The following is an 11,434-nucleotide window of genomic DNA, read 5'->3' on the forward strand; positions in this document are numbered from 1 at the left end:
TTGGTTCTCATTCCCCTGCGAGGGAATAAGGTTATAGTGGATATGGATTGGCTAAGCCCTAATGGGGCAGTGATTGATTGTGAGCTACAGTTAGTAAGGGTCTGCACCCCTAGTGGGGGAGAGCTAGTGATTTAGGGTGAGAGGCCACATCGCGGACCGATTCTTTTTTCGGAAGCGAGAGCTCGACGCTACTTCCAGCAGGGTTGCGCGGGGTACGTCGCCTATGTTTCAGATGCCCGGGAGAAGGGCAAGGCGACTGTTGACGATGTACTGGTGGTACGTGAGTACCCGGATGTATTTCCAAAGGATCTGCCTGGGATACCTCCAGAGAGACGGGTTGAGTTTCGGATTGACCTGGTTCCGGGTGCGGCTCCGATAGCCAAGGCGTCGTATCGGTTGGCTCCTCCAGAGATGCAAGAGTTGTCTACGTAGCTGCAGGAGCTGCTAGACAAGGGTTTCATCAGACCAAGTAGTTTACCATGGGGAGCCCCGATCCTGTTCGTGAAGAAGAAGGATGGGTCGCACCGTATGTGTATAGATTATCGGGAGTTAATCAAGGTAACGGTGAAGAACCGTTACCCACTCCCGAGGATATATGACTTTTTTGATCAGCTTCAGGGAGCATCTTGGTTTTCCAAGATTGATCTGCACTCCGGTTATCATCATATGCGGGTCAGAGGCGAGGATGTTCAGAAGACAGCTTTTAGGACTCGTTATGGTCATTATGAGTTTTGTGGTGATGCCGTTTGCGCTCACCAACGCTCCAGCCACGTTCATGGATCTCATGAACCGCGTATGCAGGCCGATGTTGGATCGGTCTGTGATAGTGTTCATCGACGATATCTTGGTTTATTCCAAGACTCATGAGCAGTATGAGGAGCACCTAAGGGAGGTGCTAGAGACTTTGAGGAGGGAGAGACTTTTCGCGAAGTTCTCCAAGTACGACTTCTGGTTGCGCGAGGTGCAGTTCCATGGATACCTCGTCAACCTGAAGGGTATACTAGTGGATCCGGCCAAGATAGTGGCCATGATGCAGTGGGAGGTCTCGTGCTCTCTATCTGAGATTTGGAGCTTCCTAGGTTTGGCAGGGTACTATAGGAGATTCATCCAGGATTTCTCCAAGATAGCAGTTCCACTCACCCGACTGACTAGGAAGTCGGTGGTGTTTCGCTGGGGGCCTGAGCAGCAGGCATCATTTGAGACCCTCAGACAGTGATTGTGCGAGGCACCGATTCTTACCCTGCCAGAGGGAGTGATGACTTTGTAGTCTATTGTGATGCTTCGATCACCGACATGGGAGCAGTGTTGATGCAGCGAGGGCATGTGATAACTTATGCCTCTAGACAGTTGAAGCCTCACAAGGCTAACTATCTGACGCACGATTTAGAGCTGGGGGCAGTGGTGTTTGCCCTCAAGATTTGGAGACATTACCTCTATGGGGTCCGTTGTACCATTTACACGGATCACAAGAGTGTGAGGTACCTCATGGACTAGCCGAATATAAACATGAGACAACGTCGATGGTTAGATGTTGTAAAGGACTACAATTGTGAGATCCTTTATCATCCGGGCAAGGCTAACGTTGTGGCCAACGCCCTGAGCTGCAAGGAAATGGCAGCACTGATCAGAGATATGTGTCTGAGGATGACGGTCATTACTCCATTATTGGAGCAGATTAGAGAGGCACAAGTCGAGGGCCTGAAGGAGGAGAGGCAAAAGTGTGAGAGGATTGTGGGCCGAGTAGCTTCTTTCGATTATGACAGTCAAGGATTGTTGACCCTTCATGGGAGAGTCTGGGTGCTGTATTAGGGAGGAGTACGTCAGGTGTTGATGGATGAGGCCCACAAGTCTCGGTTCTCCATCCATCCTGGGGCGACGAAGATGTATAGAGATCTTCGACCCGATTATTGGTGGACCTGCATGAAGCGGGACGTAGCCTGGTACGTAGAGAGGTGCCTGACCTGCAGGAAGGTCAAGACAGAACACCAGAGACCCCACAGCAAGATGCAGCTGTTAGACATTCCTTTGTGGAAATGGGAGGATATCACTATGGATTTCATCACTAAGCTTCCCAGGACCGCACGTGGAGTTGACTCGATTTGGGTCATAGTGTATTGGCTGACCAAGAGCGTGCATTTCATACCGATTCAGGAGAGCATATCGGCCGAGAAGCTAGACAATATCTATGTGCGCGAGTTAGTGGCACGGCATGGGGGTGCCTGTATCAGTAGTATTAGACCGAGACGTCCGTTTTACTTCCAGGTTTTGAAAGCGATTTCATGACGAGATGGGTACTTGTCTCCATTTCACCACCGCTTTCCACCCCCAGACGGACGGGCAGAGCAAGAGGACGATTCAGACTCTCAAGGACATGCTTCGGGCATGTGTCCTAGATTTCGGTGGCAGTTGGGATACGTATCTTCCTTTAGCGGAATTTTCGTATAACAACAGTTACCATGCTAGCATTGACCGCCCTCCTTTCGAGATGCTTTACGGGAGAAAGTGTAGGACCCCGATTTGTTAGGGCGAGGTCGGTCAGCGAGTCATTGGGAGTACCGAAGTGGTGCTCAAGACGACAGAGTTGATCCAGCAGGTCCGTAGCAGGCTGCAGACTGCGTAGAGTCGGCAGAAGAGTTACGCTGACAGGGGGCGTTCGGACTTGGAGTTTCAGGTGGGCGATATGGTCCTCCTGAAGGTATCACCCTAGAAGGGTGTTATCAGGTTCCGGAAGAGGGGCATGTTGGGCCTCAAGTTCATTGGTCCATTTAGGGTTTTGGCCCGGGTGGGTCGGGTTGCTTATCGGTTGGATCTTCCTACAGAGCTTAGTCAGATCCACAACAGTTTCCATGTTTCTCAGTTGAGGAAGTGTTTGATGGACGAGTCAACAGTGGTACCCTTGGAGGATATTCAGGTTGATAGGAGCCTGAATTATATTGAGAGGCCCGTTGCGATCTTGGATCGGAAAACGAAGAACTTGGGGAACAAGGTGGTCCAGCTAGTGAAGGTGCAGTGGCAGCACCGGATGGGTTCAGAATGGACGTGGGAGGCCGAGGAGGAAATGAGGGAGCATTATCCAGAGATATTTATAGATTCAGCAGCAGCAGACTTCGAGGACGAAGTCTAAGATAAGTGGGAGAGAGTTATAACGCCCCATTTCTGGTATGTGATTTAAATAAAGTAGTTTTTTTTTCATTTCTTTAGGGGTACTCGACGAGTCAGTAGCCCAACTCTTCGAGTAGAGACGAGATTTACACGTGGTTTAAGTTGGCGACTCGACGAGTCCATATTCTCGGACTCAGCGAGTCTGCCAGTCTGGATAAAACCCTAATTTTAAGGGTTTGCACCCTACTTAAACGTCATTATAGCCCCAAACCAGCCTCCTTCACTTCCCAGAGACTTATTCCCGAAACCCTAGCCTCCTTGAAGTGTGTGTGAGTGATCTTTGCCTTGTGAAGGAGCTTTTGGGTTCATTTTTGGAGCAAGGAGAAGAAGGAGAAGGTAGAAGAACTCAAGGAAGAAGAAGTAGATTCATAATACACTCCTCTTTGGCCATCCCTTCTGGTAATGAAGTTTCCATCTTGATTATGATGCTAATAGATCTAGTTTGTCCCCAAATTGTTGGTTTTAAGCTCAAAAACCCCAAATCCTTGTGATAAAGCCTTGTGATCGAGTCGTATCTCAGATCTAGCCTCTCTTGAGCTCCAGAAGCTCAAGGAGACCACCTTTTGTCAGCCATGGCTTTGTTTTAGTCAAGAAACCTTCCATAATAGAAAAGTATGAGTGTTATTGCTTCATTGCATCTTATGTACATGTAAAGTTAGCAACTTTACGTGTTCAGATAGTCCCAGAATCTTAGATCTACGAATTGGATGCACTAAAGTTGATTAGAATCAACTGTATGGAATCTGCATGCTAAGGACTCGACAAGTCGTTCTTTTGACTCGACGAGTCGGGTCGCTAGTCTTAGATTCCCAGTTCAGTACTAGCGAGCCTGTGTAGTGAGTAGAGTAAGGACTCAGTGAGTTAAGACTTGGATCTGGAAGCAGTCGGACTCGACGAGTTGTTCATATAACTCGGCGAGTCAAAGACTGGGTGTGTTCTTCTGTTGAAGGGGAACTGGATGAATTGCTCATACAACTCGTCGATTCGGATGAAGATTAAAATCGATGTTAGTATCGAAGAAGAACTCCTTGAGTCTTTGCCAAACTCGACGAGTAGAAGGGAGTAGAGGATTAGAATGGATGATGGGGACTCGGCGAGTTTGGGCAACTGAAAGTTGACTTTGACCTGCAAGTTGACTTGACCAGGGGTAAATAGTCATTTTACCCTGAGATTAGTTATCAGTATTTGATTTAGTGTTTATGGGATTTGTAGCCGGGGAGTTCCGGAGCAGCAGTCAGACAGTTTCAGATCTAGCATCTCAACAACCAGTGTTGCGAGGTGAGTTTCCTACCAGTAGGAATGGGTCTACGGCCACAATGCCGACCCGTTTAGTCAGCAGTAGTTTCGGACTTCGGTCTGATGCAGTAGTTTAGTGTGCTTGATGTCTTTGTGATTCTAGCATGTCTTTGTGTTATGTGTTCCAGACCTCGGTCCGATGCAGTATGCAATATATATGTTTATGTTAGTAGTTATGATTATGCCATGCTATGTTTAGTCGGTTTTCGGGCTTCGGTCTGATGCAGAGGGCAAGGCCCTGGTTAGTTCCGGACGTCGGTCTGATGCAGAGGGCAAGGCCCCGGTTAGTTCCGAACTTCAGTCTAATGTAGTTTTCGGACTTCAATCTGATGCAGTTTCTGGATTTCGTTCCGATGCAGCGGGCAAGGCCCAATATGTGATTATATGTTATTGTATGGTATGTGGTAGTTCGGGGAGCTCACTAAGCTTCGTGCTTACAGTTTCAGTTTTGGTTTCAGGTACTTCCGCTAGCAAGGGGAAGAGCTTGGTATGATGGCATCGCACACACCACAACTTCAGTTTTATCCTAGGGGTTTTATTTATATATTTTGACATCATTGATATAGTTTTTGTTTTGGCACAGTTACTTTGACTTTTGAGTTATTCATCCTATGGTTCTTAGTGTATATGACATTTGATGATGTGATTTTTAGTAATATTAAAACAAAATTTTTGGGTCGTATTTTTGGATGTTTCAGCTTGTAGATCCAGCTTTTCCAGTATTGTGGCATCAAGATTAAGGTATAAAGCTACCACCTTTACATTTCATTTCTTAGATCTCCCCTTTGTGGAAGAAAATGGTCATTTCTAGGGCAAGATAGAGTCATTTTCGGGTTTGAGCTTATCACAAGGGCAAAGTTTCAGATCTTGACTCCCCTAGGCTTTGTGGACAGAAAGCCTCAAGCTTTATGAAGCTTTGACCCTCCTTCATGTCCAAAACCTTCTCCTAATGCTAGTTATGAGTGTTTTAGTTCTATAGAGTCTTGCATGCACGTAAAGTTAGTAACTTTACGTGATAACAACACCCTAGGAGCCTAGATCTTCGGTTTGGAGCCTTGGTTTGGCAAAGAAGCATCTGTATGGATGAAGGACTAAAGGGACTCAGTGAGTTGCATGGTCAACTCGGCGAGTCTGATGAAGATTGTCGCGGACTCGGTGAGTCAGATAAGTGACTCGGCGAGTCGGCTATGGATTTTCCCTAACCTTTGGACATGTATGAACTAGGCGAGTTGCAAGGGAGACTCGACGATTCGGTCAAGGATTTTACGACCGCAAACCTTAGGAACTCGACGACTCACTCTAGTAACTCAGCGAGTTGGCGAGTTATGCAAGGAACTCTGTGACAACCCGAAATTTCCATTGTACGAACATCATCTATTCAATAGAAGCTAGTTCAGTTTCAGTGATTTTCAAGCTTTTCCGAACAAGTTTGTGTACATTAGGGTTTAGGTTTTAGATGATATCAGGAGAGTGGATACTCCTGGTTTTGTGAAACTTGGGCATTTCAAGTTTCATAATGTTATAGTCCAACGTCAGGAATAAAAATATTTTCTGCCAAAATATTCCAGGACTATAAATAGTTTTCTGAATTAAATTAATTCATTATTCACAATTCCAAATAGAGAAAAGCCATATTCTCTCTGACGGATCTTCGGGTTTTCATCCCAGATTGTGAGTCTACTTTGCTATATGTGTTTCAATACTTGTTTAATGCTTATTAACAACAATAACATGCTTAGATTACAAGATCCGGGAGTTTACCGCCCAAGAATGTTCTTGGGGAGTAAACTCCAAAATGGAACATTATGGCTTCCTAGTCCCGATCCCTTGTTAGACAACTTGTTTAGGAGTTAGGGTATGACCTTTATGGATCAAAAAGCAACCAAGAAACACAAGTTCTTGGAGTTTACGGCCAAGGAACTCCCTTGGGCCGTAAACCCCTTTTCAAGGGCAATTAGTGCCCTAAACTTCCCCAAATGCTTAAGGACTTTACCCACTAATACTTGTGCTTATTTAGGACTTCAAAAACTCATCAAAACCACAAGTTAGTAGGAGTTTACGACCAAGAACCCCTCTTGGGCCGTAAACCCCTTTTTGAAGGGTAAAAATCATTCCAAGCACACCTTAAGCCTTAAGACAATTTACCTTGCACCCTTGGGACTTAAATGGAGAGAAGAACACACAAAAATCACTCCTTGAAAGGAGTTTACGGCCAAGGAACATATCTTGGGCCGTAAACTCCAAGTGAAGGCACAAAAGTGTGCCTCTTGTCCCCATTAGCCTTAGATAAATTCATGGAAGCCATCCTTGATGTTTAAGAGCCTCAAAACAATTAAAATCCAAGAGTTTACGGCCGTAAACTCTAGGGTGAAGGGACCTTAGGCCGTAAACTCCCATATGGAGTGTTCTAAAGCCTTAAACTACTTCATGTGTTATTCCAACAAAGCTAGGAGTGTTCTAGGATCAAGATAGCACCACAAAACACCCAAAACCACCATTTGAGGAGTTCACGGCCATAAACCCATGAGTTTACGGCCGTAAACTCCAAGGTGTGGGGTTTGTTGGGTGGTGAACTCCTATACAAGGCCATTTGATGTTTCAAACCCTTTTGCCTTGTCCCGTAGCAACTTAGATGCAACCATTTGAACCTTAAACACTCATAAAAGTGTTTAAATGTTTTCTAAGTGTCTTAACTTATTTATTTAAGTTATTATTTGTCTAATTAGTTATATATATGCTTATTATATGATAACTAGGCTCGTGCGTGTAAACCAGTCTCCGTTTGCCACCTAGCACGGTGTCCGACCCTGCAATCCAAACGACTCACCACAAGTGAGTTCATACCCCTTGAATCAACCTTTAAAATGATTTTAAGTGTTTTAAATACTTTATGGGGGGAATACAAGTCAAATACTTATAAGTTATTGCTTCAATCACATGTGATTGCATTTAATCACATGTGATTAATAACTAGGAAAACAACGATTTTTACCACTGTTCAAACTGTTTATCAAATTGTTTTACTTTGAAATGTTTTACAAACTGTTTTACTATCCAAACTTACTTATAGACTGTGATTTAAACAAATGCTTCTTATACTTGAACTGTTTTATTAACTTATGCCTTCAAATTGTTTTATAGATCGACATCAAGTCGATCTCCTCTTGAAATCATATTTATGCTTCAAATGTTTTATGAAAACTTATTTATGCTTTATATATATTCAATTTCATGCCCATATATGTATAGATGTATAAATAATGTTTAAAGGACTTAGGAAGGCCATCCGCCCTATTTCCTTTTCGCGCCTTGAGATGTGGTCTGGTGGGATTTCGGGTGACCATCCGAAGGTCGTTTCAATATTACTTATATACCATATATACATATATAGACATAAAAGTACTTCCATATTCATTCTTATCAGTACATCATTAGTTAGTTACCATCGGGGTAACACAGGATCAGTACATATACAGATATACTAGAAACAATACATATACAGATATACGAGAAACAATACATATACAGATATACGAGAAACAATACATATACAGATATACTAGAAACAATACATATACAGATATACGAGAAACAATACATATACATATATACTAGAAACAATACATATACAGATATATGAGAAACAATACATATACAGATATACTAGAAACAATACATATACAGATATACAAGAAACAATACATATACAGATATACGAGAAACAATACATATACAGATATACTAGAAACAATACATATACAGATATACTAGAAACAATACATATACAGATATACGAGAAACAATACATATACAGATATACGAGAAACAATACATATACAGATATACGAGAAACAATACATATACATAAATACATAATAATTGTGATCCACTGTGTCGGAGCATGCCTTAAATGTCATGACCCGAGTTGTAGCCAGAATTCTCTTGGAGGGAGAGCGTGAGTTTGCGTATAGATCTATACTGGATTGACTATCCTACACCTTGCTGCTAGCTACAGCCGGACCTGCAGGTCTGCGGGTGCCAAACGTCATTTCATTTATTACGACCATTCATTATGTCGTTGTTACCAGTCGATAGCATGGTGCAATTTATCACATTATGCCTTAATATAAATCCGGTTTAAGGTAGTAGTATTTAGTACAGCAGTAGTCTTATTATACCAAGCTACAGTACTACAATGATTTACCCATTACATATTTTAGTGATAATCTCACTTAAGCATTAGTGTACAAACTATATTTTTAACAAATGATAGTTATACTTGGGTAATTACACACTTTTACAACAGACAAGTTTACAAAACAGTTTAGCCTTGATAGAAGGTTACTTTTATAGAAAATATAGGATTTTCTGAGAGATTCAAACTTTTACAAACACTTTCAAACATTTGCTTACATTTTTACAAACTTATACATTGAGACAGGTTCAAACGTTTTTACAAGAAACATTGACACTAAAATACTTATGAACTCACTAGCTTAATGCTGATAAACTCTTTTAAAATAACTTGTATTCTCAGGTTATCAGTAGACAGGTACCGAGGCCAGCTTTTGAGAAGATGGAGTGCATTCAAGACTCATCTCATATTATTTTGGTTATACATTATTTTTGGTGTCTATAACTGTACAGAACACACTTGTATTAAAATTATATATTTAATGCAATGGATGATGTTGTTTGCTTATTTTACATTTACTGTGTTGTGATACTCTACATGACGTCCTCCGCCCCAGAACGTTTCCGCCGTTCTTGGTTTTGGGGTGTGACAGATTGGTATCAGAGCATTGTTTATAGTGTATCAAGTATATCAACCCATAAAAGATATACTAATCTATAAACCCAAATGGGATTAAAACACTCTGACCAAGAGTCTATACTTTAAATAATAAAATATTTAATTAAGTATACTAGTCTGCATTCATACTAAAATCAGTGTCACAATGACAAGAACAAAAGTATTACGATTGTTGAATATCACAAGTGAGCTCGGGGATGTATGGTCAGTCCTGGGAATGGCATAGCCTGATCAACTATGCTGGTCCTAGGAGTGATTAGCATATGCCCTAGAATGGTTGTGATATGTTAACAAGTCTAAAAACTTACCAACAATACCATAAGAAGATCAGTAGAACTTAAACTTAAAATACTATAGGTGTATTTTGTGTTACTAGTTACACGTATACTATATTCTTATACCTCTCTTCTCGCGTAGATCTAAATGGCTGGATTCCATCATGGCGACCCGTACTTTCCCAATGAAGGCAATGCCGGGTGGATCGATGAAGAGCCCGAGGATGATCATCCAATCCCTTTGGATGATCACCTCAGAGAAGGCTTTTCAGATGGATCTGACTCCGAGTCTGAAGTCAACAACCTACCGCTTGTAGGTCAAGCCCCGAACAACAACCCTCGACCAGCGTTTCCAGGTCCTACACCCATGTGGGCAGACAATCTGAATCGCTGGAGTGATGAGCAGGGTCAACCCTTGCCATACTTTGGGGACCGAACCTTTTACAACATTAGCGATGGTGGCTCTGCTGACAGAGCTCTGCCGGTAATCATCCGCAGAATAGCTCGTAATGTCGAGCAAGGTCGAGCAGCCATCGACCGGGTCATGGAGATTGATGCCAATTCAGGCGTCAATACAGTCCGCATCCGCCGTCTTGAAGAAGACATGGAACGGACCCGGAGAACCAACGAAACCCTACAACAACAGCTGGCTACCTCCCGTGCTGAAGTCTTAAAACTTCGAGCTCGTCAGAGAACTCAGGACCGACACCTTCAGGAGATGTTTCGCCAAGTGTCCGACCTCAGGGCTCGCCCGAGGAACTCCCATCGCCATTAGATGATGTCTAGTACATCTCTGTCTTTTGATTTAGGGATAGCCTTGAACTTATGTGCTCTAAGTAGCACTTGTCTGTAAAATATTCCTAACTTTCGATACTCTAATTAGGAATCTAGGACTGTCAGTCTTGTCCTTATGGTATGATGTAAGACCTACTGTTAGGTCGATTTTCCTTGAACTTATTACATCAGTAATACCCGTACTATTGAAATCTATCTAATTTGTGGGAAAAATTTGAACACTTGTGTATTCCTACTAATATTCCTTATTGTGATTTCAAACACTCATTCAAACTGTTGGGCTATGGTTAGTTAGTTAATGGGTCACTCTCACGTTGCTTACAAATTGATTCTTATCATCCTTCGTGTCTTTATAAACTTATAGCTGAAGGATGCCTCCTCGCAAATCTCCCAGGACTAGGAATAATCCTGCATCTCCACCACCTCCACCACCTGCGGTCATCGATACTGTAGCTCTGAATGCTGCCGTAGCTGCAGCAGTGGCAACTGCCATGGCTCAGTATCACTCATCAGATGCCAGCAGAGGTGGAACCCCTGTGGAATCTATTCCGATCGAAATCCCTGTGCGCTCAAGGGAGTGCTCTTACAAGGATTTCACAAACTGCAAGCCGAAGCCTTTCTATGGCACCGGCGGAGTCATTGCTCTCTCGCAATGGTTCGAGAAGACTGAATCAGTCTTCGAAATCTGTTCGTGCCCTGCTGCATTTAAAGTGAAATATGCCGCGTGCACCTTTGAGGATAAAGCCCTAACGTGGTGGAACGGCCACGTCAAAGCCCTAACTCTCGTCGTGGCTAACGATATGGGCTGGGCAACGATGAAGGACCTCATGACTGAGGAGTACTGCCCGAGGGGCGAAGTCCAGAAGTTAGAACATGAACTCTGGAATCTGACTATGAAGGGCACCAATGTGATCGCTTACACTGCCCGCTTTAGCGAACTGGTGGCCCTATGCCCCAATATGGTTCCCACTGAAGGGAAAAAGATTGAACGGTATGTATGGGGGCTAGTGCCTCCGTACCAGGGGAATGTCTTAGCATCCAACCCCGCTACTTTCGACAGTGCCAAGCGATTGGCACAAAGACTTATTGACCA

The sequence above is a fragment of the Lactuca serriola genome, chromosome 1 (genome assembly GCF_051521515.1).
Source record: "Lactuca serriola cultivar US96UC23 chromosome 1, Lser_US96UC23_V15, whole genome shotgun sequence".
Classification (NCBI taxonomy): domain Eukaryota; kingdom Viridiplantae; phylum Streptophyta; class Magnoliopsida; order Asterales; family Asteraceae; genus Lactuca; species Lactuca serriola.